The 25,885-nt window shown below is 44.7% G+C and overlaps 1 protein-coding gene and 1 pseudogene across 4 annotated transcripts in view; one reads left to right on the top strand and one right to left on the bottom strand.

Moving 5' to 3' along the window:
- LOC126355024 (fibronectin type III domain-containing protein 5) overlaps positions 1 to 25,885 on the top strand; it is a 1,528,277-nt gene that overhangs the window by 972,004 nt on the left and 530,388 nt on the right. The gene's annotated exons all lie outside the window — the stretch shown is intronic.
- LOC126356599 (5S ribosomal RNA) lies at positions 5,182 to 5,298 on the bottom strand (annotated as a pseudogene).

Genomic DNA, 25,885 nt, shown 5'->3' with positions numbered 1-25,885 from the left:
GCCACATTGAGGCGCCACGGACCCCTACTTCGGCGGACGCGCTGGCGGGGAAGGGTGAGAGTACACACATATGCGAGGTGATCCGTGAACGCTGCCGGCCGTATCTCAGCGTCGACAACGGCCGATCGTAGGCCGCGGGTGACGTAGACTCGATCCAAACGGCTCGCGGAGTGACTAGTAAAGTAGGTGTGTGCTCGACGGTCGCCGTATTGGATGATCCAGGTGTCCAACAAGGCCAAGTCCTGTACAAGTGCCTGGAGTGCCGGGCAGGTGGTATAGTGTGGCTCCTGGTCGGATGGGCGGAGCACACAATTAAAATCGCCGCCTACTACCAAGTGGTCGGTATTGCCCTGGAAGAGCGGGGCTATATCTTCGGCAAAAAAGGTGCGCCGTTCTCTCCTTTTGCCGGTGCCTGAAGGAGCATATAAGTTCACCAGACGTACTGTACTGTGCGACCCCCCGGGCCGACGGTAAATAGGAGACATCAGTGGCCATTATCCCTTCCCTCAGTAGAATCGCCGTACCTCCGCCGCCCACATGTGCAGGCATAGTGTAGGCGTCATATCCGTAGGTATCGAGACAGAGTCCTGATCGGACTTCTTGAAGGAAAACAACGTCCAGATCCGCAGCGCGTAACGTATCCTTCAGCATACGGGTCTTGACATCAGATGTAATGCCATTGACGTTGATCGTGGCGAGGCGGTATGCCTGGTCCATCAAGTCTCGGGAGGTGACCATGGTATGACAGGAGGGCAGTAGTCGTGACGTGGAGCGCCGGTCTTGCGAAGTACTAGGCAGCGACGAGAGGTGCTCATGGCGCCCTAGGCGTCTGTCGCCGGCCGCGTAGACGCTGCCATCGGCATCGGTGCATCGTCTTGGTCCTGAAACGCATCCTGCAACTCCATCTCCTGCGCCCAGTCGCCCAGGGACGTTGACACCACTGAATCTCGAGAGGCAGACGGAGGCAAGGGTGCATCCCCGGTGTCGGAGCTGCGGTGATCTCCCGCATCCCCATGTGGTCCAGACCCAGCGGTAGTGGGAGAAGACGTCGAACCGTGTGAGGCGGTAGGGTCGCCTGTGTCGGCGCGGTGGAGCGGTTGAGGCACCTCGTCATCCAGCGGTGTCGCCTCGGGCTGTTCTACGTCGTCGGTTGTCTTGCGCCGCTTCTTATGACGCTTGGGTGATTTCTGCTTACGCTGCCGCGCCTCTGTTTCCGACGTAGGGCAAGGGGAGGACGCTGCATCCTGTGCTTCAACTTCCATCGCACCGTCGGCGAGCCGTTGTGACGGTGCGCCGGGGTCCGACGAAAGGACATCAGTAGCATCAGCACTGAAAGACGCTTGGGGCTCCGTGGAAGCTACTGCAGGGTCCTCCAAAGCTCGCACCAATACAGTGGGGTCGTCATATACAGCTGGCGTCTCCCGTCTCGCCGCCGCAACATACGTAATCGGCAGAGAGGTCGGTGTCGACGGACGAATCTGGTCGGTCGAGGGTGTCTGCACGAGACGGCGTTGCAGGCATTCGGTACGCATGTGTCCCGTCTGGCCACAACCGGAGCAGGTTCTCGGCTGACCGTCGTAAATAATTATTGCCCTGCAACCAGCGATCGTGAGATACGAAGGAATATGGCGATGCAGGTCAATACGGACTTGTCGCACCCCGTTAAGGACAGGGTAGGTGTCGAAGGTCTTCCATTTTTCGGCCGTGTGGCCGAGAACTGTTCCATAGGGTCGAAGAGCAAGGGTGACCAAATCCGCTGGAACTTCAAAAGGGAGCTCAAACACGCGCACATTTTGGATTCCCAATCCAGCACGTTCAAGCGTCACCACACCCACGTTTCCGTCTGAGTGACAGAACCGATAACCTGGCGTCGAGCGTCTGAGAAGTTTGTCACATGCTTCGTCGTCAGTGAACTTAAGATATACGACGCTGGAGACAATAGATAAGTGGATACCGATCAGCTCGTTAGGATCAACATGTACCACATCGCGTAAAAAACGCTCTACTTCGTGGGCCTTGAGTCTAGAGTACGTAGTGTCGAACTGCAGCTTGATCGTGGCTTTCCGATACGAAAGAGCCATCGTGTGTCAGGAACGTGACGGCAATACGTAACACTAGCGCGCCGGCGCGGTAAACAACAACACACCCGGAAACGCGACACGGAGCGGCCGGGACGTACCGCACCGCTCCACAGCCAAAGGCCGACTGTCCCTAGACAACGGGTGCTAAACGTGTTGTCTGAGCAATAAAGTCATTCCTTGCTTTATGTTCGAGTTGTCCCACTGCGCCGGCCGCGGTGGTCTCGCGGTTCTAGGCGCTCAGTCCGGAACTGCGCGATCGCTACGGCCGCAGGTTCGAATGCTGCCTCGGGCATGGATGTGTGTGCCGTCCTTAGGTTGGTTAGGTTTAAGTAGTTCTGAGTTCTAGGGGACTGATGACCACAGCAGTGAAGTCCCATAGTACTCAGAGCCATTTGAACCATTTTTTTGTCCCACTGCAATCCCTCAGCCCTGATTTCAGAATCACCGGTTATTATAATAATGGTCGCCAGCTTTCCGCTTGACTTTATTTCACATTTATATTATAAAAAGATACGAATTTATAATGGTGCCGATGTTGCAGAATTAAACTGAGCTGAATCTTCTCTTTGTTTCTCAAGTTTCTTTCGCCTGCAGCCACTCGGCACTCACATCGTTCGCTTGGTTCGTTTCTCTCTCTCAGTAGAACACAAGATGAGTTTTTTAGGGACATGAAAATAAAAAATCACAATAATTAGCTTCCACTCTTAATACCTACCGGGCTTGTAAAATAAAAAATTTAACTTATTTTCAAATTTCTTTTGTGCGCTGAGAAGATATATGCATATTGTACCGAAAAATACACGTAGACTACGACTAATCTCGGAAGTCGCTTCCAGAAAGAAGAAAGCATTGACTGCACTGGAAAGCACGTCGACCAGAAATCTTCAGTGGACATGAGTCTGATAGTGTAACAACGTCCCTAGCTTTCATAATGGCCTCTATTCGGCGAGAGCAAGCACATTTTCTCACTTATACCATGTCCAGTTCCTTACAGAACAATGAAAAAACTGGTAGGAGCCGACCTCGTGGAAGATCAATTTGGATTCTGGAGAAATGTAGGAGCACGTGAGGCAGTACTGACCCTACGACTTATCTGCGAATATAGGTTAAGCAAGGCAAGCCTTCGTCTACAACATTTGTAGACTTCCAGAAAGCTTTTGACAATGCTAACTGAAATTCTTATGGTACAATTGGTTCTGAGCACTATGGGATTTCTGAAGGCATCAGTCCCCTAGAACTTAGAACTACTTAAACCTAACTAACCTAAGGACATCACACACATCCATGCCCGAGGCAGGGTTCGAACCTGCGACCGAAGCAGTCGCGCTGTTCCAGACTGAAGCGCCTAGAACCGCTCGGCCACAGTGGCCGGCTTTAATTCTGTCAGAGATATCAAAGGACTCAGAAGAGCATTTGAACGGAATGGACCATGTCTTAAAATAAGGATATAAAATGAACATCAATGAAAAGAAAATAAGGATAATGGAATGTAGTTGAATTGAATCAGGTGTAATGGAGGAGATTAGGATATGAGACACTTAAAGTTGCTATTTGGCAGCATAGTAACTGATGTTAGCCGAAGTAGAGAGGATATAATAGGCAGGCTGACAATGGCAAGAAAAGAGCTTCTCAGCAAAAGAAATTTGCTAACGTCAAATATAGATTTAAGCGTTAATAAGCCTTGTCTGAAAGTATTTGTGTGCCGTCATGTATTGAAGTGAAACATGGATGATAAACAAATTAGACAAGAAGAGAGTAGAAGTTCTGGAATCTGGTGCTAGAGAAGGATTCCGGAAGTTAGGTAGGTAGATCACGTAACTAATGAGGAGGTACCGAATAGAATTGGGGAGAAAAGGAATTTGTGGCACAGCCGGACTAAGGATCGGTTGATAGGACACACATTAATGGGAAGTGTGTGTGTGAGGGGGGAGAGGAGGGGTGCGCACAGGGGGAGGAGCTATATATGGAGACCAAGAGGTAAGAATCAGAAGGATGTAAGTTGCAGTAGTTATTCGGAGATGAAGGGGCTTTCACACTATATAGTGGCATGGAGAGCTGCATCAAACCAGTCTTCTGACTGAATATCACAACACCATATCCAAATGAATCAACTCACTAATTAGATCCCGCAGAGATACCAAATTGCGGATATGTTCACCCACTTTCCTAAATGGTCACAGAAATTTGCTGTGTGATTCAGGTTCAGACAGCCGCTGTGGACGAGCGGTTCTAGGCGCTTCAGTCAGGAAGCACGCAGCTGCTACGGTCGCAGGTTCGAATCTTTCCTCAGGCATGGATGTGTGTGATGTGCTTAGGTTAGTTAGGTTTAAGTAGTTCTAAGATTAGGGGACTGATGACGTCACGTGTTAAGTCCCACAGTGCTTAGAGCCATTTGAACCATTTGATTCAGGTTCGAGTGGTCATAGGGCCAATCGAGGTGCGATACGAATCAAATAGTGTGATGATCTCTGAGGATGACAAATTTTAGTCTGAAACGCTTTCGTAGAACTCACAGTGGTAGAATTGGGCAGGACACATAATACCGACAATATGTCTTCGTTCAAAAAAGGTTCAAATGACTCTAAGCACTATGGGACTTATGAGGTCATCTGTCCCCTAGACTTAAAACTACTTAAGCCTAACTAACCTAAGGACATCAAACACATCCATGCCTGAGGCAGGATTCGAAGCTGCGACCGTAACAGCTGCGCTGTTACCGACTGAAGAGCCTAGAACAACTCGACAACAGCTGCCGGTTATGTCTTAGTGAAACAATAAAAAAACGAAATGTCCCAGTGAACGCATGGATGTGTCATGGAGTCCGCCTGCTCCAATCCTTGCGCCACCTGATCGGAAACAGTAGTAAGAAGCGACGACACCTATGATAGCTCATATAAAAGCACTCCGTCTTCAGGCCACAAGTGGCCTATCGGGACCATCCGACCGCCGTGTCATCCTAAGTGGAGGAGGCTGATAGGAGGGGCCAGGTGTTACCACACCGATCTCCCGGTCGTTATGGTAGTATTCTCGATCGAAGCCGCTACTACTGGGTCGAGTAGCTTCTCAATTGGCAACACGAGGCTGAGTGCACCCCGAAAAATGGCAACAGCGCATGGCGTCCCAGGTGGTCACCCATCCAAGTGCCGACCACGCCGACAGCGCTTAACTTCGGTGATCTCACGGGAACCGGTGTATCCACTGCGACGAGGCCGTTGCCTATCGTAACTCATATAGATCAGCTAATTTTTGCGTTAATTAACGTTTATAAAGGATGTTCCACAATGTCTATTACAGGCTTTTAGGGGTTGTACAGGGGACGTAGTAGGTAGAGTTTTGAGAAGGAACACATGCCTGGAAATGTACCGTCTGGTTTCAAAATAACTTCACAGGGCAGAAAATCAGCTCTGCCCTGTGTGCTCTACTGGAGGCCGTGGAATGAGAAATGTTTGAAGTAGTCGTCGTCGAGTGCTCTTCTACGTAACAAAGGATGTCCTCTTGAAAGTCGCGAGCGCGGCGCGTCCGTGGAACACCACAGCCAATTTTGTAGTTGAGAAAGTTCCAAGTACTCGGCCCATTTGTACACAGTACACGAGAAACTGAATTTAAATGACGAAAGCAGAACATATAATACTGAAGCGTTGCGGAAGTGCCAGATTCTCGCGCCCTTTTTTGAATGTTCAAACAAAATTCTGGCTTGCAGCCGGTCGTCGTTCAACATCTTTCACGGTATTTCAACTGGGCACCTGATGGTCATCGTCAGCTGAACTACCGAAGACTGACTAAGGCTATTACCGTCCCGTAGTTTTTTTGCGCAATGTGACTTTGTGCCCAGGCTTCAATCTCACCAGGGATTTTCACCTGCCTCGAGATGACTGGGTGTTTGTGTTGTCCCCATCATTTCATCATCATTTATGAAAGTGGCGAGTTTGGACAGAGCAAGGATTGGGAATTTGCACGGGCGCTGATAACGAGCAGTTGAGCGCCCCACAAACCAAACATCATCATCATCATCATCATCATCATCGTTATCAATCTCGTGGTGACAGATCTACCGCACTATACGGTGGAACCATGGAACGGTGGAACTCAGCTCTCCTCAAAGTTGCCGCTCGGTGCGGACATCGGCGTACTCTGTCGTGTTTGATTAGGCAAATCGTGGAGATGACACAGTTCCAAGCACTGTTGAACGGGTATCCGCTACCACGGTTCATCAGATTTTCTACCAAGCTTATTTCCACGTACTCTTTAACAATGGAGTCCCAAAAAGGTGTTGCCGTGGTAATAATCATTCTTTCATCATACTCAATTGAATGTGGAGCGGAAATACAATGTTCGGAAAAAGCGGACTTACCTGGTTGCAATATCCTTCACGGTTCCTGTGATCCGACCTATGTAAACCATAGCACCCACGCAAGGTATTTTGCAATTGCAGCCTTCTGAAACAACAATTTGTTCTTCACTGATCACAGAAGATCTGCGATCTTATATGGTGGGCGCGAAATCACTTTCACCTGAAAATTCCCGAGAATTCGTGCCATATTAATCTAAACGTTGGCAACGAAAGGAAGTGAAACAGAAGAATTTGCCAGCGTGTCTTCTTCCTCTATTTCTTCGTTCTTGGCTTTAACTCAGAGTGCCACGTTAATCTTCCAGCTGAAATATCCATTTTCCCTTAACACTGTCTTTACGTGGGTGAGCTGTTTAGGCATACTATCTAGATCTGAGCCTCTGCGAGTTCTGTGTGCCAGTGTATTAACCACGCTCATAGGTTACCACGAGTGATGACGACGCTCGTAAATACATATCAGTACAAGTCGGCTTACGATAAACTGAAACCAACTAATAGGGAAACAACCATCTTTTACTGCTACCATAATGAACCAGAAGTTATGAATGGAGTTGTTTGATGTAGAAAAATCTAGTAATTTATAATCTCCAATAGACCACACTGTGAAAGTACCGTCCACAAACCTCCAAACAAGTGTTGGTGATTCGAGCGCTACCTTTTGGAAATACTCCATAGAAACGTTGGCCACCAAGGGAGACGCCGTTGGTCTCTTCAAAATATTCATTTTTGTATATAAAATAGCTTGAAGAAAGAGCCAGCCGAAACAAAGCAGTGCTGTCCACCTGAAATTTTTTCCAATTTGTGCCAAAGAAACTGCGAGAGGGTCCTTTGTAAAAAGGTGTACCACATCAAAGATAAGTAAGGGTCCGAACTGCTTAGACGGAGAGCCCCCAGTCGATTGATAAAACCAGCTGAGTTACGTATATGATTTGAGCATTTGCTCACCAATGGTGTCAGCAAAGAAGTAGGATGTTTGATTCAATCATATCTAGGAGCTCCAACGTTGCTGACTATTAGACGTAAATGTAGACCTTTCTTATGAATTTTTCGAAGACCAGACCATCTTGATGTTCTCTTGAGGATGGAGGAGGAATTCAGGTGTGCAGAAATTTTAAAATTCATGCTCTGTTGTAGTCAGACAAAAATGGTATTGGTGTTATAATTACAGCAGGGAATGACGCCTGCGCTTTCTTCTCAGTTTTTGTGTTTGTGTTGGTTGGCTGATTCGGGGGAGGGGACCAAACAGCGAAGTCATCTGTCCCATTGGGTTAGGGAAGGGTTGGGGAGGAAGTCGGCCATGCCCTCTCAACGGAACCATACCAGAATTTGCCTGTAGCAATTTAGAAATTTAGGGAAATAACGGAAAACCACTGCGGCACCCCACTCGGTGTGTGTGTGTGTGTGTGTGTGTGTGTGTGTGTGTGTGTGTGTGTGTGTGTGTACACAAAGAAAATTAGTGGAGTGATTTGAAAGTGATTCGATCTTCGAACTTATGTCCTAGTGATATATTTCCTAACATGGGTTCCTTGTCAAAACCTTATGTAGTAAGCCCCAAATACAACCCCTAGAAACCTTTAACAGGAATAGTGAAATATCCTGTGTATTATTATTACAGAGAAACTAATCGTATTTTTGTACAAGGTCACTTGTCGAAGTGGTTAAAAAACTTCTGATCGTAGCAGATTTATAATCCTGTATTCGAAACTTCTTACGTCCAAGTGGACTGTCTAAACCAGTGACTGGCAGTTCTATAAGTAGCTGTTCCTGAGCCACGGGCTGGTAACTTTTACAGCAGCTCTGGAGAGGTGTGTGCTGTACATTAGAAACCGCCACCTGGTTGGCACGAAACTAACGAAAACGAGCAGACTGAAAAACTAACAGCACAACTGCGGCAGCAAACGACAACTATAGCGCCTAAAAATACTTCACAACGTGTGTAGCTCCAGAAACGTATACCTCCACATCCGGGCTTCGGAAGACACTGTACTCTTCGAGGCAGAGGTCACACGGTGTACTGGTACCACTTTCCCCTTTGCCGATTGCTATGTAGGAACAAAGTCTAGTTGGTCGGTGTGGGATGACAGTGCATTGGTTGAAAGGGAGCTGCCTGCACCAAATTCGTAGATCTTCTGCGTGATATAAATCGTCGGGTTCTGTAGCTACTGATGAAGACTGCGGCAGCAGTAATTTTAAGCAGAACAGTCGCCCTTGTGGTGACTTATTCTATATTCCACTCGGTTTAAGTAAAACACAGTCAATGATCGCTCGCATTGACAGTGATGCAGAAATGGGAAACAGATTGTTCATGTGGTCGTTGATGGCGGAGTTCACCAAGTGAATGGCTAGCCAGAATAAAAGGTCACAGCGTTGTCAAAGTCATTTTAAGCTTGCGCGAACGGTCCATGAAGTGATACGAATCGAGAAATGTAAACACAGAAAAGGTTATTCTGCTAGCAATGGCGCTTGTCGAACTCCCGAACAGGTGTGGAGCCGCGATATTTGCAGACACTGCTGCGTCAGTGAACTAACTCACATGATACGCCCACGGTGGTGGCAGTGGTGCCCTCTGAGTGAGTGGGTTGCGGCCGAAAGTATGAAACCCGAATATCTCTGACCTTTTCTCCATATCGATATTTGGCGTGGGCATAGAATCCTAATTGCTGTCAGATATTAAGAAGGGCTTAGTGGCTCGCTTGTCCCCAAGCAGATTTTGGTCACCACATTCTAGCTCTGTACCGTTGCTCATGTCCCGACAACTATTCATCACAACAGTTGATACGTTTCCATTCTGGAAACAATCCCCAGGCTGTGGCTAAGCCATGTCTCCGCTATATCCTTTCTTTCAGGAGTGCTAGTTCTGCAAGGTTCGCAGAAGAGCTTCTGTAAAGTTTGGAAGGTAGGAGACGAGATACTGGCAGAAGTGAAGCTGTGAGTACCGGGCGTGAGTCGTGCTTCGGTAGCTCAGATGGTAGAGCACTTGCCCGCGAAAGGCAAAGGTCCCGATTTCGAGTCTCGGTCGGGCACACAGTTTTAATCCGCCAGGAAGTTTCAGTTGATACGTTTATTCACAGGTTCATATCAGAAGATAAAGTTGCTCCTGTAGGTGTTTTAAGAGCCTATTACAGAATATAACTTCCTGGCAGATTAAAACTTTGTGCCGACCTGGGTCTCGAACCCTAAATCTTTAGTTTCATCGTCAAGTCTCTTGCCGATGCTGCTGTCCAGCCCACAGCTTCACTTCTGCCAGTAACTCTCTCCTACCTTGCACCAGCAACTTGAAACCATGAAGCATGTAGTGACTACTCCCTAGATAGCTCACTCGGTAAGAGCATAACCCATGAAGTGAAACGTCCTGGCTCAGCACGCAGCTTTAAACTGCTGGGACGTTTCAAAAGAGTGCACGCAACACTTCAGTGTGATCAACTCACTATTTCCTTCGAAATAATTTTAGTGTTAAAAAGTTGTGTCATTTACAGTGACTACATAATTTTTCCATCTGTAGGCGAAGCAGAACAGGTGCTTATTTAGGATGCATTGAACGTGTGATGCGTGTCTCCTACCGCGGGGAACTGTGATGAATACCATCCAGATAAAATAACATTTTAGAGCAATTTTCATATTAAAAGTCTATAACGCAGAATTTAAGTCTTGTTATTTAGCTGTACAAAATTTCGCTAGACAATTTGTGATTTGACTAATTTATAACATAAAAATTTTATAAAATTATAAGAAGTTGAAATTCGTATCCGTATTGATGTATCCACGCAAAAATAAGTATTTCAGTTATAAAAATAGCATACAGTAATTACGACTGCTGTTCAAAAAGTATCGCACTCTTATTTATAAAATCAGCCTTCATTCAGATACAATTGTTTTACACTAGTCATGTTCAAAGCAGTCCTCTTCACCTGCTACTCACTTCTCCCTATGCTCTTGCCACTGCTGCAACCATCGCTGGAAAGTCTTTTTTGGTTTGGCGCGCAGCTGCTCCGTCAAATTCTCTGAATTCTGGTCGCTTGCAGAGTCTTTGTGGCGTGAGTCCCTATAAAGCCCTGAGTCCGAGTTGTGTTACCTGTAGGTCAATAGGAACAACTAATGAATGTCGAACCTCATCACGGTAGAACATTGTTTAAAGTATTACATTGCCAGAATTTAATGCACGGCGGATAATTCTGCGTATACATGGTGAGACTGGCAAGAATTTTGTAGTAAAACAGCCGTACCATTTACATCGTTCAGTGTTTTTGCTCTTGTTTTGTTGTTAATGAGGCTCAAAATATGGCTCGAATGGCTCTGAGCACTATGGGACTTAACATCTGAGGCCATCTGTCACCTAGAACGTAGAACTACTTAATCCTAACTAACCTAACGACATTACACACATCCATGCCCGAAGCAAGATTCGAACCTGCGGCCGTAGCGGTCGCGCGGTTCCAGACTGAAGCGCCTACAACCGCTCGGCCACCGCGGTCGGCGTTAATGAGGCACTCATTGCTATGTTAACAATGTGTATTCTGACAGTGTCTCCCATCTGTGCCGTCGTAGTGTGTTGTAGTGTCAGGGAATAACTCCTGGTAAAATTTCTAGGTGCATGGCGAGTAGCGTGACAAAGTCGTGTAATACGTAAGTTTTGACTGGGGTATGCATGCAACAAACACACGCGATCGTAAAAACTACCAGACTCGGAACCGTGATTTTCCCCCTATTGCATTGCAGTGTACCATACTGTAACGAGCATATAACGTTCCTTCTCACACCTCAATGTTTGTTCCCGATTTTTGTCAGAAAAAAACTTACGTTTCCTCAGACACCGTATTCGCCGGAAATGGCTCCCTGCGACTTCTTTCTGTTCCTTATGCTGAAGGGAACCGTGAAGAAACGTCGTTTTCCCACCATTGGTGAGATAATAGTAGAATCGCTGAAGGAGCTGAACAGCATGACGGAAGTATGTTCCAGAAATGCGTGCAAGATTGTAAAAAGCACTGATGTAAGTCTATTATATCTGAGGGTGATTACCTTGAAGGGTCAAAAGTTCATATTAATTAATAAATAAAGTCTTTAAGAGAAACAAAAATTGCCTTTACTTTTAATCACACCTCGTATGTGTCTTTTTCTGTGTGTGTATCAGTTATTGTGCAGACGATTCTGAAACTCCTAGGTACTTATGACTTGCACACCATGGATATATTCTGTGTGACCTGTCTTAGCTGTTACAACTTCAGAATCATCTGTTTGATGGATACAGCACATAATATTTACGGTAAAATTATTTAAAAACTACTTAATGCGACACCTGATGTCATTCTATCTACTACAGGAAACTACTCCTCGCCAGTGCTCATTCTGTGCTAACTGCTCGCCTCATTTACGATGATTCCGGAAAGATTAACTCGTATTGAAAGTACAGATTAGCTGTAGACTATTACATTAAATATATTCTTACGGATTTGTGTTTACATCTGTTGTTGTTGTCTTCAGTCCTGAGACTGGTTTGATGCAGCTCTCCATGCTACTTTATCCTGTGCAAGCTTCTTCATCTCCCTGTACTTACTGCAACCTACATCCTTCTGAATCTGCTTAGTGTACTCATCTCTCGGTCTCCCTCTACGATTTTCACCCTCCACGCTGCCCTCCAACGCTAAATTTGTGATCCCTTGATGCCTCAAAACATGTCCTACCAACCGATCCCTTCTTCTAGTCAAGTTGTGCCACAAACTTCTCTTCTCCCCAATCCTATTCAATACCTCCTCATTAGTTACGTGATCTACCCACCTTATCTTCAGTATTCTTCTGTAGCACCACATTTCGAAAGCTTTTATTCTCTTCTTGTCCAAACTAGTTATCGTCCACGTTTCACTTCCATACATGGCTACACTCCAAACAAATACTTTCAGAAACGACTTCCTGATACATAAATCTATACTCGATGTTAACAAATTTCTCTTCTTCAGAAACGCTTTCCTTGTCATTGCCAGTCTACGTTTTATATCCTCTCTACTTCGACCAACATCAGTTATTTTGCTCCCCAAATAGCAAAATTCCTTTACTACTTTAAGTGTCTCATTTCCTAATCTAATTCCCTCAGCATCACCCGATTTAATATGACTATATTCCATTATCCTCGTTTTGCTTTTGTTGATGTTCATCTTATATCCTCCAATCAAGACACTGTCCATTCCGTTCAACTGCTCTTCCAAGTCCTTTGCCGTCTCTGACAGAATTACAATGTCATCGGCGAACCTCAAAGTTTTTAGTTCTTCTCCATGAATTTTAATACCTACTCCAAATTTATCTTTTGTTTCCTTTACTGCTTGCTCAATATACAGATTGAATAACATCGGGGAGAGGCTACAACCCTGTCTCTCTCCTTTCCCAACCACTGCTTCCCTTTCATGCCCCTCGACTCTTATGACTGCCATCTGGTTTCTGTACAAACTGTAAATAGCCTTTCGCTCCCTGTATTTTACCCCTGCCACCTTTAGAATTTGAAAGAGAGTATTCCAGTCAACATTGTCAAAAGCTTTCTCTAAGTCTACAAAAGCTAGTGTTTACATCTATGTAAATAATAATTGGTTCTTCCCAGAACAGACATGAATCTTCCAACAGCTGTTTGTAGCTCGTGCACTAAAATATATCGTGCAATCCATGGTAATTTGATTAATTATTCAAGAAGCTGCCAAAAATTAGTAGTGCATGTGATTGTCAAAAATCAGGAAAAAATTATGATGGCTACTATGCGCAGCTTGAGATACACTAATATCTGATGGTTAGATTATCTCTACGTTCTGCCTAAAGTTTATGGCACAGTTCATCCTTACTTGTGGTAAATGGAACTAAAAGGACAAGGATCTTGCTGCTAGAATTGTCTGCTCCTGTTCCACTTCAGTTGGCTGCAGCGATTGGCAGACATACTGTGTTCACCGTCTCTGCTAGCACAGGTGATGTATTATTCATTTCAAATCGTTCAAATGGCTCTGAGCACTACGGGACTCAACTGCTGTGGTCATCAGTCCCCTAGAACTTAGAACTACTTAAACCTAACTAACCTAAGGACATCACACACATCCATGCCCGAGGCAGGATTCGAACCTGCGACCGTAGCAGTCGCACGGTTCCAGACTGCGCGCCTAGAACCGCGAGACCACCACGGCCGGCTATTATTCATTTGCACTCAATTATATACTGGTACCAATAACAAAATGTCACAGAATACGTCTTAACAATGCCAGGACGTGAATAAAAACAAAGCGAGATACTAAAATCTGTAACACTGAAATTTTAAAATGAAAATATAAACATAATTGTAATGATAATATGACATTTATAAAACAATTAAAGAAGAACAGAGCCCCAGGGTAAGATGGCATTATCGCTGAGATCTGGAAACTCGCAGACCAAAACATTACAAAGAAAATTCGTAAAATTCTCTTGGAAATATGTATAGAGAAAATTTCACGGGAATGGAAATGTGCACTGATTCACCCACTCTACAGAAAGGGAGACACGACAGACCCTAATAATTATAGAGGTATCTCATTATGGATCTCATTATTACCGGTCACTTACAAAATTCTGTCCAAGGTGCTACTGAGCAGACTGGAACCACAAGTGGGTACAAAGATAGGTGAATACCGGGCAGGATTCAGAAAGGGAAGATCCTGTATTGAACCAATTTGAAGCCTGCAAAGGTCAGACAGGCGAACAACGCTGTAGTTACATTTGTGGAGTTCAAGAAGGCCTATGGACTCCATTGGCAGGCAGACACACTAAAGGAATATGGAATAGACAGAAAAACTATGGCTCTGATAGAACAGGCGCTCACAGACGCCATACACAAAATAAAATTTGTGGGAGAAATCTTAGAGCTATTTGAGATACATACAGGGGTCATACAAGGAGATGGTCTGTCACTACTTCTATTCAACATAGTCCTGGACAAAATTATCAAGCAGTGGGAAGAAAAAGTGAAAGGAATTCAGTTAGGAAGAACACGTGCAAACAAGACAATCATAAAATGCCTAGAATTTCAAGATGACGTGGCAACAACAGAGAAGAAGTGCAAGAAGCCTTGGAATATCTACATGAAGTCTCCACTAAAACGGGGTTACAGATATCACGCGAGAAAACACAATATATGGAAAGAAAGAATAACAATACACAAGTCATGCACACAAAATACGGATAGCTTAACAGAGTGGAAAAATTCAAGTATCTTGGAGAATACATACAAATAGGAGGATCAAACAAAGCATCCAATACAGAACGAACAGAAAAACTTCAAAAATAGTACGAACTTACATGGACGCACTACAATAAAAGAAGCATCTCAAGACAGGCAAAACTCAGGCACTGCAATACAATTGTACTACCAGAAGCCCTTTATGTACCAGAAACGACCACAATAGCGGCATCAGACGTCACGGAGAAAAGACAGAACGTAAAATACTTCGAAAAATGTTTGGAGCAGTACATAGAGATGGTGTATGGATGGAGAGGCCAACCAAAAACACGAAATATGAAGTAAAAGAAAGGAAGAGACCGGGGAAAAAATTGACAGAACAAAGGAAACACGAACACAGTCAAGGAATGAAGAGGTTTTGCCAAGAGAAAAAGAAGAAGAAAACATAAAAAGGTGAAAATTGAATAATCATGTTATATTCAAGTTAAATCTTTGTCTTAAAGACAAAAATGTATAATAATAATAATAATAATATGACAGTTGACTATACGACTGAATGACAAAGTCGATACAGTGAGGACGTTTAGTTTAAATTTACCAGTAAATGCGAGAAGTGCTTAATTCGTACAATGCTTGTCGTTGCTGTTATACTCTCAAAGACACATTGCCGACTTTCAGCCAGATCTAATGCCGCATGCTGTGTGCCTCCAAATTAGGAAGGCCTGCTGATAAGTTACCCACATTTTAAGTGCCTCGTTCAGAGTTGCTGCGTGGTTCGCCATCAAAAGGTAAGGTAATGCCTTCGATATATGAATAGCAATGTATCCGTTTACTTCCACACACATTCACACATGAAGAGCAGACAGCAGTAGAGAAATAAACATATGCAGTAGAGAATTTTTCGAACTCCGGAACGAAATGCCTGTGCAGTTCTGAAACACAACGTTTTTGCAGCACTGCGTAGACTACCGCTTCGTGTTCCTCTTATGGAATGTCCGTGCCTTTGGGACCTCTGATGAAATTAAAACTGAATAAATCAATTTTGAGAGTAAAAAATTAAATACATCTCGTTCTTTCACCAATATTTGTTTGTTACTAAACTGTTTTTGGCATCTTAGGCAGTTGTCAGGTGACAACTGTCAGGTGGACACAAACGCAATAGTGTGGTTTGCTTCTCACTAATGTTTTTTTGGGAGCTAGTGAGATGTTACCTGAAGATGGCCAAATAGTCTGAAAAGCAGTTAGTAGCAAAAATATGTTTGTGACATCGTCCAGAGATCGCGGTGCCACAGTAAAAGCGGCAAAGCACGTCGATGCCACAGACGTTAGCGAGGCCACGCTGCAATCCGCAATGGCGAATGGAAGGCGCTCTTGAAGACCGCGCCTCTCTCTTATCGCAGCAGCGCCCTCACAATGAGGTCGGTAGCGGGTCGAGCATGCAAGAGCTTAGCCCAGTTCAAGACCTCAGCTACAGCAGGAAACGTCATCATGTAGGACAGTAACAGTTAAAGTTTCTGATGAAATGTACTCTCATAAATGTTACATTTTGTACTGCAACAGAACAGTTTGTGAAATTTGTGCATTAGGTGATGTTTTCATAGCCAGTGACAGTTGTAAATTCTCAAGCAATCCAGTCGCAAAGAACTGCGACAAAGTTAAATAAACCTTTTATTGAATAAAATATTCTCAGACTTCTTGCCGCATCAAATCAAACCAAGATTTGACGCGGCAAGAAGTCAGAGAATATTTTATTCAACAGTGCCGTCAAGAAAGACTTCGTTCTCAAACCTTTTATTGATTTACACTGATGAACAAAAACGGTATGACCGCCTGCTTAGTAGCCTGTTTGTTCGTCTTTGTAACGAAATACATCAATGGTTCTGTGTACCAGCGATCAGGCAATTTGCTTGTAGGTTTGTGGAGGTGTGTGGCACTAGATGTCTACGCACAGGTCTTCTAATTTACATAAATAACTGGCCGGTGTTTTGCCTACATCCTGATGCTGTGTAAGAGCTACCAAAATGGGTTCCTTAGGATTTATATCACGCCAAATTGTTTGCCGAGACATCAGGGTGAGTTCACTATAATGCTTCTCAGACCACTGTAGCGCGGTTCCGGCTCCGAGATGTGGTCAATTATACTGCTTAAAGGAGGCATCGCCGTTAAAGAAGACATCAAGCCTGAAGGGATGTAGGTAGTTTGAAGCTGTCAGCAAGTACATGATAATGTCTGCCAAAGCATAATGCTGCTCCCAGCAGCCTGCGTCAGTGGCGTGCTACGCGTTTCGGGCACCGTTCACCTCGATGATTGCGTTTGTGGACACGGTCAGCGACCTAGTGTAGGGAAAATGTGGTTCCCCCGAAGAGCCGACACATGTCCATTGATCGACGGTCGAATCCCGATGGTCCTGTACCCCATAACTGACGATGTCGTTGGGTCAACATATGAACACAGGGGTGGTCTGTTGAGGAACTCCATGTTCAACAATGTATGTTGAACCGTGCTTTCCGAATCACTTGTGCCTGCACCAGCATTGTGCTCTTTCAGCAAAGATGCCACAGATCATCAACTGTCCTTCTTTACGGAGCAGATAAACCTCCGAACCCCACGTCCTGTGGAGAATCGTGGACGTCCAACCACTTAGCGCCTAGTGGTAGTTTCACTGTCCTACCTCTTTCCATAGAAGCTCACGACAGTAGCTCGTAAATATTCGGCCAGATTCGCCGTTTTCGAGATACTCGTTCACAGGTTCGGCATAATAATAATCTGCCCCTTGTCAAAGTCGCTTATCTCAATGGATTTCCCCATTTTCAGCCCGTATCTTCCCTATGGCGATCCTCGTCCGTGTCTACTCCCCTTACATACTTCTGTTACCGCGTTGAGTGCCCTCAGCGACAGCAGTTGGCATACAATGTCGTGGCCGACAACGGTCATAACGGTTCGAGTGATCAGTGTATGTAATAATTTGAGCAAAGATTTGATGTGATCTAGTTGTACGAGCGTTCTCCCAGAGAAATCGAAGAACTCACACTTATGGCCGGACGAAAGTAGTTTCATCAGGTCACAGAAACATTAGAGGAGCAAACGCAATTTGTTTGAAATATTTTCAGTAGATGACAAGTGGTGCCGCTTCAGTATACTGGTACTTACCGAAAATCATATCAGCTGCCAATAAAAACCTTAATTATTGTTATAAGTTTCGACTTTCACAAACCAAGCCGGCCGGTGTGACCGAGCGGTTCTAGGTGCTTCAGTCTGGAACCGCGCGACGGTCGCAGGTTCGAATCCTGCCTCGGTCAAGGATGTGTGTGATGTCCTTAGGTTAGTTAGGTTTAAGTAGTTCTAAATTGTTCTAGGGGACTGATGACCTCAGATATTAAGTCCCTTAGTGCTCAGAGCCATTTGAACCATTTGATCACAAACTGACATCAGACAGTGGATGTTTTTCAATGTGTGTGGATATAAATATGATCTTACATGATACACCGCCTGACAAAGAAAACGATGAAGCCAGAAAAGAGGGAAGAAACAAAATGAAACATCACAAGTTGAGAGGTTATGTGATTACAAAATCGAAGCAAATGTACAAAAAACTTAACTATAGGTTCCTACTTCTAAATATGACGTTGCACTCCTTCTTTGGCCTCGAAGTACGCGCCAATTGGTTGGGAAGGTTGTTTTAAAACCGATGTTTCCTATCCTGAGGCAAGCTGGCGCACAACTGTTCTAACTGGGTCTTGATGTCTTGGATACTGATAATCCGACGGAGTTGACATCCGAAATGGTCTCCACACATGTTCTACCGGGGACACATCTGGTAAATTTGCTTTTACCAGGAGTATCTCAACATCACACAGGCATTTCACGCAGACGTGTGTCATGTTTGTGAGAGAATTGGAAAAATGGGAGGTAAATACATGGAACCACGATGTCTGTGAAGTACCATTGCACCCTCAAGGTGGTTTGTTTATTTTATCACAACCAGCCGTGGGCAGAAGTGAAGCGAAGTGAAATGAAGAGAAGACATGTGTCTCTCGAAGAAATTGGAACAGTGAGACGTTCCGCACGCTACCGCCCTACTCACCGACAATGGTCACCCTGGCTGATACAGAACCGTAAAATATCGCTGAATTCATCCCTGAATAAGTCGTTGAACACAATGTAACACCATTCATCAGCGTTTAATTCTTCCCGGTCATGCCACCACGCCGTAACCTTAACGCTGAATATGTCTACCCTCACGTTCTCATGCATACCAATGTTGGACCAATGTCCTATCCTAATGCCCTACAAAGCTGCGTATTGCACAGTTGGATAAGCCGACCGAATGGAGACACAATGAGCTCGCTTTGAAACTCTGTCAGGTTCTGACAGCACTGTCTCAGCCTGTGTCCTTCACAGTGATACCTCAACATCTGGCGTTCTTCACGCCTCTTACATACCCTAACAGGTCTCATAACAGCACTAAACATGAACGACACTAGTTAACTCTGGTGGCTGTTCTCCCTCTCACAGAGAATTTCAAGTCGAATCATTTACATACTTGCCAATGATGCGTACGTGTACGAAGTGACATGTACTACCTACCACGTCCTTCGAGTGCTTCACTGTTTTGTCAGGCACTGAACAACGTCAACCCGGAAACTAGTCATCAGAATATGATACATGAAGTGAAACATTGTTCAGAGTATCAAAAGTATTGTACTATTGTATTAATAACCGAAGGGACCTTGTAAATAATGTTTAATTTTTATATATTAAGTTTTGATGTTCAGCCGGCCGCAGTGGACGAGTGGTTCTATGGGCTTCAGCTTGAAACCGCGAGACCGCTACGGTCGCAGGTTCGAATCCAGCCTCGGGTATGGGTGTGTGTGATCATAGGTTAGTTAGGTTTGAGTAATTCTAAGTTCTAGGGGACTGATGATCTCAGATGTTAAGTCCCATAGTGCTCAGAGCCATTTGAACCATTTTTTATGTTCAGTTTGAAGTCTTTATGGAATGTAGAGTGGTTTTGGACATCATGTTTTTGTCTATGCAACAACTGTGGTTGAAAAACAACCAGTTCCTGATCATGATTTGTGACAATCGAAACTTGCTGCGAAAAACAAATATTTTTTATGACAACTGATGTTCGTCCAACATAAATTTTCCGCCTTCGTTTCATTTTCACTGTTAAACACGAATTTTTCCAACAATAAGTAGCCAGAAAAATCAATAACATAATTTATTTATTTACTCATTTTTCGAATGACAGCGTGTTATCTGAGAGGCTACCATGGAACATATAGCTCACATATCTGTGGCTAGTAAAAAGTGTATATAGTAATTATTTATATGTACTACTTACAAATATTACGAAAAAAATGTTAATGCTACAGCAATACTACAAAGATACCTGACGCTACAATAAGGACACAATAAAAGAAGAAAATAGTTTCTACCGCTGCAAAATTGCTATTAACCCCAATACCGTTACTCAACTCATTCCAGCGCAACTTGCACCACCGAGTCCACCCACTGTCCTGGAGTCTGAAGATGGCTCTTAAAAAGAATCGAAACCGGTCACTCCAATAAAAATAAAAAGCTGCGATCAAGACTGTTTTTAATCTTTCAATTTTAATGTTAGTACTCTAAATTCTATGGCTACGCTTCTGATTTATGATCATTTATTAAGGTACTGCTACACTGTAGATGGTTGTTTCCGCTAGTGGATCGCCCTCAAATTCCCCATAGGAAAGCATATTATATTCTTTCCGTGACTGACTGTGACGTCCCAGAATCCATATTTCCGTAATCGCCGACCTTAGTTGCCCTGTATTCGTCATCACTGTATGTTGCGTTACCGGGATGGCAGCATACTGACGTATAGTTTAATCTGGCCTGAAGTTCTCCTTGATCTTCCTGGATGTTGCTGCTGCTGTATCGTACAAGATGCGCCAGGACGACTACCTCTTCAGTGCAGTTTTGGGATCGAGCTTTAATGCCTGAAGGCCATTACCCTTTGCACCTTCCAAGAGCGAACAGTTCCACAACGTGTGCTACGGAGTGACCACACTGCTGCAGGCGCAACTATCATTAATCCTTCTTTCGATTTTGTATAGCTATGTGTGACCGGTCACCTAATGTATCCATCTGCACAGTGGGTGAGGAAATTTCATTTTCAGTCTCTTCCTTATATTAAAATAAAAATCAATCTAGAAGTCATGTCTTGATTCTAACATTTTTAACTATTTTGTGATAATAACGGCATCTCACTAAGAACCGTGGAGAAATAGTCTTCCTGGTTTTGATGTTAGGCGTTTATGTAAAATAATAAGCGGAAATTTGAAAGAGAAAACATGGGGTTTGTAACACAGTGAAAATTTAGAACATGACATTAGAATACTGCTTTTCCTTAATTTTATCTTTCCAGACTAACGAATTTTCCAAATGACGCAGGTCGTTTAATGTGCGCTGCAACATGAAGCATACATTCGTCTTCCCCGGCCACTTTTTCTGGTTTTCACAAAATTTATGCCTCTCACAAGTTGGCATAACGACCGACCCACGTGTCCCGTGCGTGAGTACGGACCTGCGTGTCACGTGTGGCACAGTTTCCTGCTTAACGTTAAACTTCCTGCGGTAGGGTGATAATCAGTGTCGTACAATGCTGCTGTAATTGTGACCGGGCTTTCGAAGCGCCGATTACGGAGCCCTGCCGCCAGTTAATTGGCGGCGAACGACGGCCGCTGACGGCAGGGCCATAACCGCGGGCCGCGAAAGCGCGCTCAATTTTTAAAGTCGCGTCCATCGAGCGGAAACCCGATAAGCGGGCGGGCGGCCTGTTTGCACGCACGCTTTGTCCGCTGCCCGCCACACCTGTCGCTCTGGCGGTCCCTCACTGGTGGCTACCCAGTTTCTCTAGGCTGCCACGGTTCGCACTGACCATCTACATACTCATCTACACTACTAGCCACTAAAATTGCTACACCACGAAGATGACGTGCTACAGACGCCAAATTTAGCCGACAGGAAGAAAAAGCTGTGGTATGCAAATGATTAGCTTTTCAGAGCATTCACACAAGGTTGGCGCCGGTGGCGAAACCTACAACGTGCTGACATGAGGAAAGTTTCCAACTGACTTCTCATACACAAACCGCAGCTGACCGGCGTTACCTGGTGAAACGTTGTTGCGGTGCGTCGTGTAAGGAGGAGAAATGCGTACCATCACGTTTCCGACTTTGATAAAGGTCGGTTTGTAGCCTATCGCGATTGCGGTTTATCGTATCGCGACATTGCTGTTCGCGTTGGTCGAGATCCAATGGCTGTTAGCCGAATATGGAATCGGTGGGTTCAGGAGGGTAATACGGAACGCCGTGCTGGATCCCAACGGCCTCGTATCACTAGCAGTCGATTTGACAGGCATCTTATCCGCTTAGCTATAACGGATAGTGCAGCCACGTCTCGATCCCTGAGACAACAGTTGGGACGTTTGCAAGACAACAACCATCTGTGCGAACAGTTCGACGACGTTTGCAGCAGCATTGATCATCAGCTCTGAGACCACGGCTGCGGATACCCTTGACGCTGCATCACAGACAGGAGTGCCTGCGATGGTGTACTCCGCGCTAAACCTGAGTGCACGAATGGCAAAACATCATTTTTGCGGATGAATCCAGGTTCGGTTTACAGCATCATGATGGTAGCAACCGTGTTAGGCGACATCGCGGTGAACGCACATTGGAAGCGTGTATTCGTCATCGCCATACTGGCGTATCACCTGGCGTGATGGTATGGGTGCCATTGGTTACACGTCTCGGTCACCTCTTGTTCGCATTGACGGCATTTTGAACAGTGGACGTTACATTTCAGATATGTTACGACCCGTGGCTCTACCCTTCGTTCGATCCCTGCGAAACCTTACATTTCAAAAGCATAATGCACGACCGCATGTTGCAGGTCCTGTACGGGCCTTTCTGGGTACAGAAAATGTTCGATTACTGCCCTGGCCACCACATTTTCCAGATCTCTCACTAACTGAAAACGCCTGGTCAATGGTGGCCAAGCAACTGGCTCGTCACAATACGCCAGTCACTACTCTTGATTAACTGTGGTATCGTGTTGAAGCTGTGTAGGCAGCTGTACCTGTACACGCCATCCAAGCTCTGTCTGACTCAATGCCCAGATGTATCAAGGCCGTCATTAAGGCCAGAGGTGATTGTTCTGGGTACTGATTTCTCAGGATCTATGCAACCAAATTGCGTGAAAATGTAATCACATGTCAGTTCTAGTATAATATATTTGTTCAATGAATACCCGTTTATGATCTGCATTTCTTCTTGGTATAGCAATTTTAATGGCCAGTACTGTACTTACGTACTCCGCAAAGCACCATACTGTGCTTGGCGGAAAGTGTGTTGTACATACCGCTGTAGACAACGGCGCTCAGGTTTATGACATGTTCCTTGATTTCGGGATGGCATTTGAGACCATCCAGCACAGCCTTCTAGCAAAAAAAACACGAGCTTATTGAGCATCGCACCAGGTTTGCGACTAGATTCAACACTGCTTGCAGACAGTACGGAACAAAATCGATGTGTTAATTCCCGGAGTACCCCAAGGAAGTGTGAGAGGATCATCAATATTTGCACTGTAAATGGTCTAGTAAAATGCGTAGGATGCTCTTTAAGACCCCAAATAGAGTGGTTGTCTATATTAAATAGAAACTTGTTCAATATAGCACTGGACGAAGTGATCAGGCACTGGAGAGCAATAAACGAGGAAATGGGAATACCGAAGAACGATGTGTGGGACAAAAACGACAACAGGGCTCAAGTGGACTGCCTAGCCTTTGCAGATGACACGGCAATAGCGAGACGGAAGAAGACGCAAAGACACAACTCGACAACTTAAGTAAGGTACCCAGAAAGGTGGGACCGAGAATCGCCTATAACAAGACAAAGACATTAAATACCACTGCAGACTGGGAAACAAAAAAAAAAATGGTTGAAATGGCTCTAAGCGCTATGGCACTTAATATCTGAGATCGTTAGTCCCCTAGAACTTAGAACTACTTAAACCTAACTCACCTAAGGACATCACACACAGCCATGCCCGAGGCAGGATTCGGACCTGCGACCGTAGCGGTTGCGTGGTTCCAGACTGAAGCGCCTAGAACCGCTCGGCCACACCGGCCGGCAGACTGAGAAACACTGGAAGGCACTGTGCAAATGGTGGACAAATTTAAATATCTGTGAGAAATTATAACAGGAGCAAGGAGAGTATCACAGAGAGAATAAAGAAGATGAGGTCAGCCTTCTATATGACGAGAGAGATATACAATAAAAAGAATATATCCACAGAGTCAAAGATAAACCACTGCAAGGCAACGGTGAGGAATGCAGTATTATATTCTGCTGCGACGATGACACTAGGAAGAAATGGGGTAGAACAACTAGAGAAAGAAGAGAGAAAAATACTGAGAAAAATACTAGGTCCCAAAGGAGGTGGAGAGAGGTGGATGCGAAGACCTAGGGAAGAATTGTACCGGAACATGAGAACAATATCCTGGGAAATCAGACTCAAAAGGACAAGTTTCGCTGGACATGTAGTTTGGATGAGTATGGACAGAATGGCGAAGAGAGTGTGGGAAGCAACAGGGAGGACAAGGGGAAAGACAGGAACCAAGTGGGTTGTTGAACGTCGGAAGGACTGGTTGGAATTGGGGATCAAGGTCGAAGGAAAGGAAAATTGGAGGAACAAATATACACCGACGAATATGCTGGAGATGAATGACAGAGAAGAATACACGAAAGGATTAGGGTATCCCCAGTGGAGCCGACAGGAGAAACGGAAACTGAAGATCTCGGAAGAAGAGCGGGAGAGAAGAAGAGAAAGAATGAAAAGGTTCTGGGAGAAGAGGAAGTCCACGAAGGGGCTACCCGTGCTGCTACACAGGCCGAAACGCAAGAAGAATAAGAATAAAGTAGAAACACCAGAAGACAGTATCGATTTGCAGAATAACCTGCAGAGAACTGATGAATGGTGCACAGCTTAGCAATTAACCCTTGACGTAAATAAATGCAATAAACTGTACGTACATAGGAAAAGAAAGCCACTGCTATACAACTACACAATTGGTGAGAACAGCTTGAAAAAATGTCTACCGTAAAATATTTTAAGGAGTAACTATCCAGGGTGTCCCTGAGTAGAAGAACCACATAAAACAAATATTAGAAAAATCAGATGCCAGACTGACATTCATAGCAAGAAACTTAAGGAAATGTAGCTCATCCATAAAGTTAGTACCTTATATGGCGCTTGGTTGATCGATTATAGAGTACTGTTCATCGATATTGCATCCTTACGGGCTATAACTGATAGAAGAGATTTTTCAATGGAGAGCGGTGCGTTTCGTAGTGGCTACAGCGTTACCGAGGTGGTCAACATACTCCAATCGCTGACGTAGCAAGAGAGGCGTTGTGCATCATGAAATTGAAATTTCGTTTGTGAACTTTCCGAGAAGAGTCCTCTCGTGTAATGACCACAGCGAGAAAATTCCAGTACAGAGACTTAGCACGAATCATACTTCCACGCACCGTTCGCATATCAGAAGTACCAACCGCTACACACCGTTAGGTGCCTTTCGGAGTATGCTGTAGATGTAGTTACTCCTTCTCCTAGCCCATTTGCTAATGGAGCAAGGGAATAAGTCTATTCATATGCTTCCGTACGAGACCTAATTTTACTCGTCCTGTCTTAGCGATTCTTTCACAAGAGGTTCCTTGGTGGCAGTAGAATCGTTCTGCAGTCTGTTGCAAATGCTGGGTAAACTATCTTAGTAGTGTTTCGGTAAAATGTCTACTATACTCTTGAGATTCACATTTGAATTCCCACCTACCAGTAATAAATTCAGCTTCAGATCTCTCAATTGCTTCGTTGCTATGCTTTAATATGACCAGCTTGTGATCACAAACACTCCAGTAGTACTCAAAAATAGGTAACGCAAATGATCTGTACATGGAATACGTTACAGATGAGCTGCATTTTTCTAGAATTCTGCCAATAAACGGAAGTCGTTTATCCGCCTTCCCTACAATCGATCGTAGGCGCAGCTTCGATTTCATGTTTCAACGGAGAAATGCCACAGCCGACCGGTTGCAAGTAATTTCAAATACACTGACCTAGGTTTCAACACCTCAAAGGCCCTTCACCAGAAAGAAATGTTAACAACCTTTAAGTTACATTACGAGCAGGCAATAGTCAAAAGTACGAGCACACATGCCCACGTCAAAAATT

This window comes from Schistocerca gregaria, chromosome 3 (genome assembly GCF_023897955.1).
Source record: "Schistocerca gregaria isolate iqSchGreg1 chromosome 3, iqSchGreg1.2, whole genome shotgun sequence".
NCBI classification, from domain to species: domain Eukaryota; kingdom Metazoa; phylum Arthropoda; class Insecta; order Orthoptera; family Acrididae; genus Schistocerca; species Schistocerca gregaria.
This window is presented reverse-complemented; position numbering and strand designations above follow the sequence as displayed.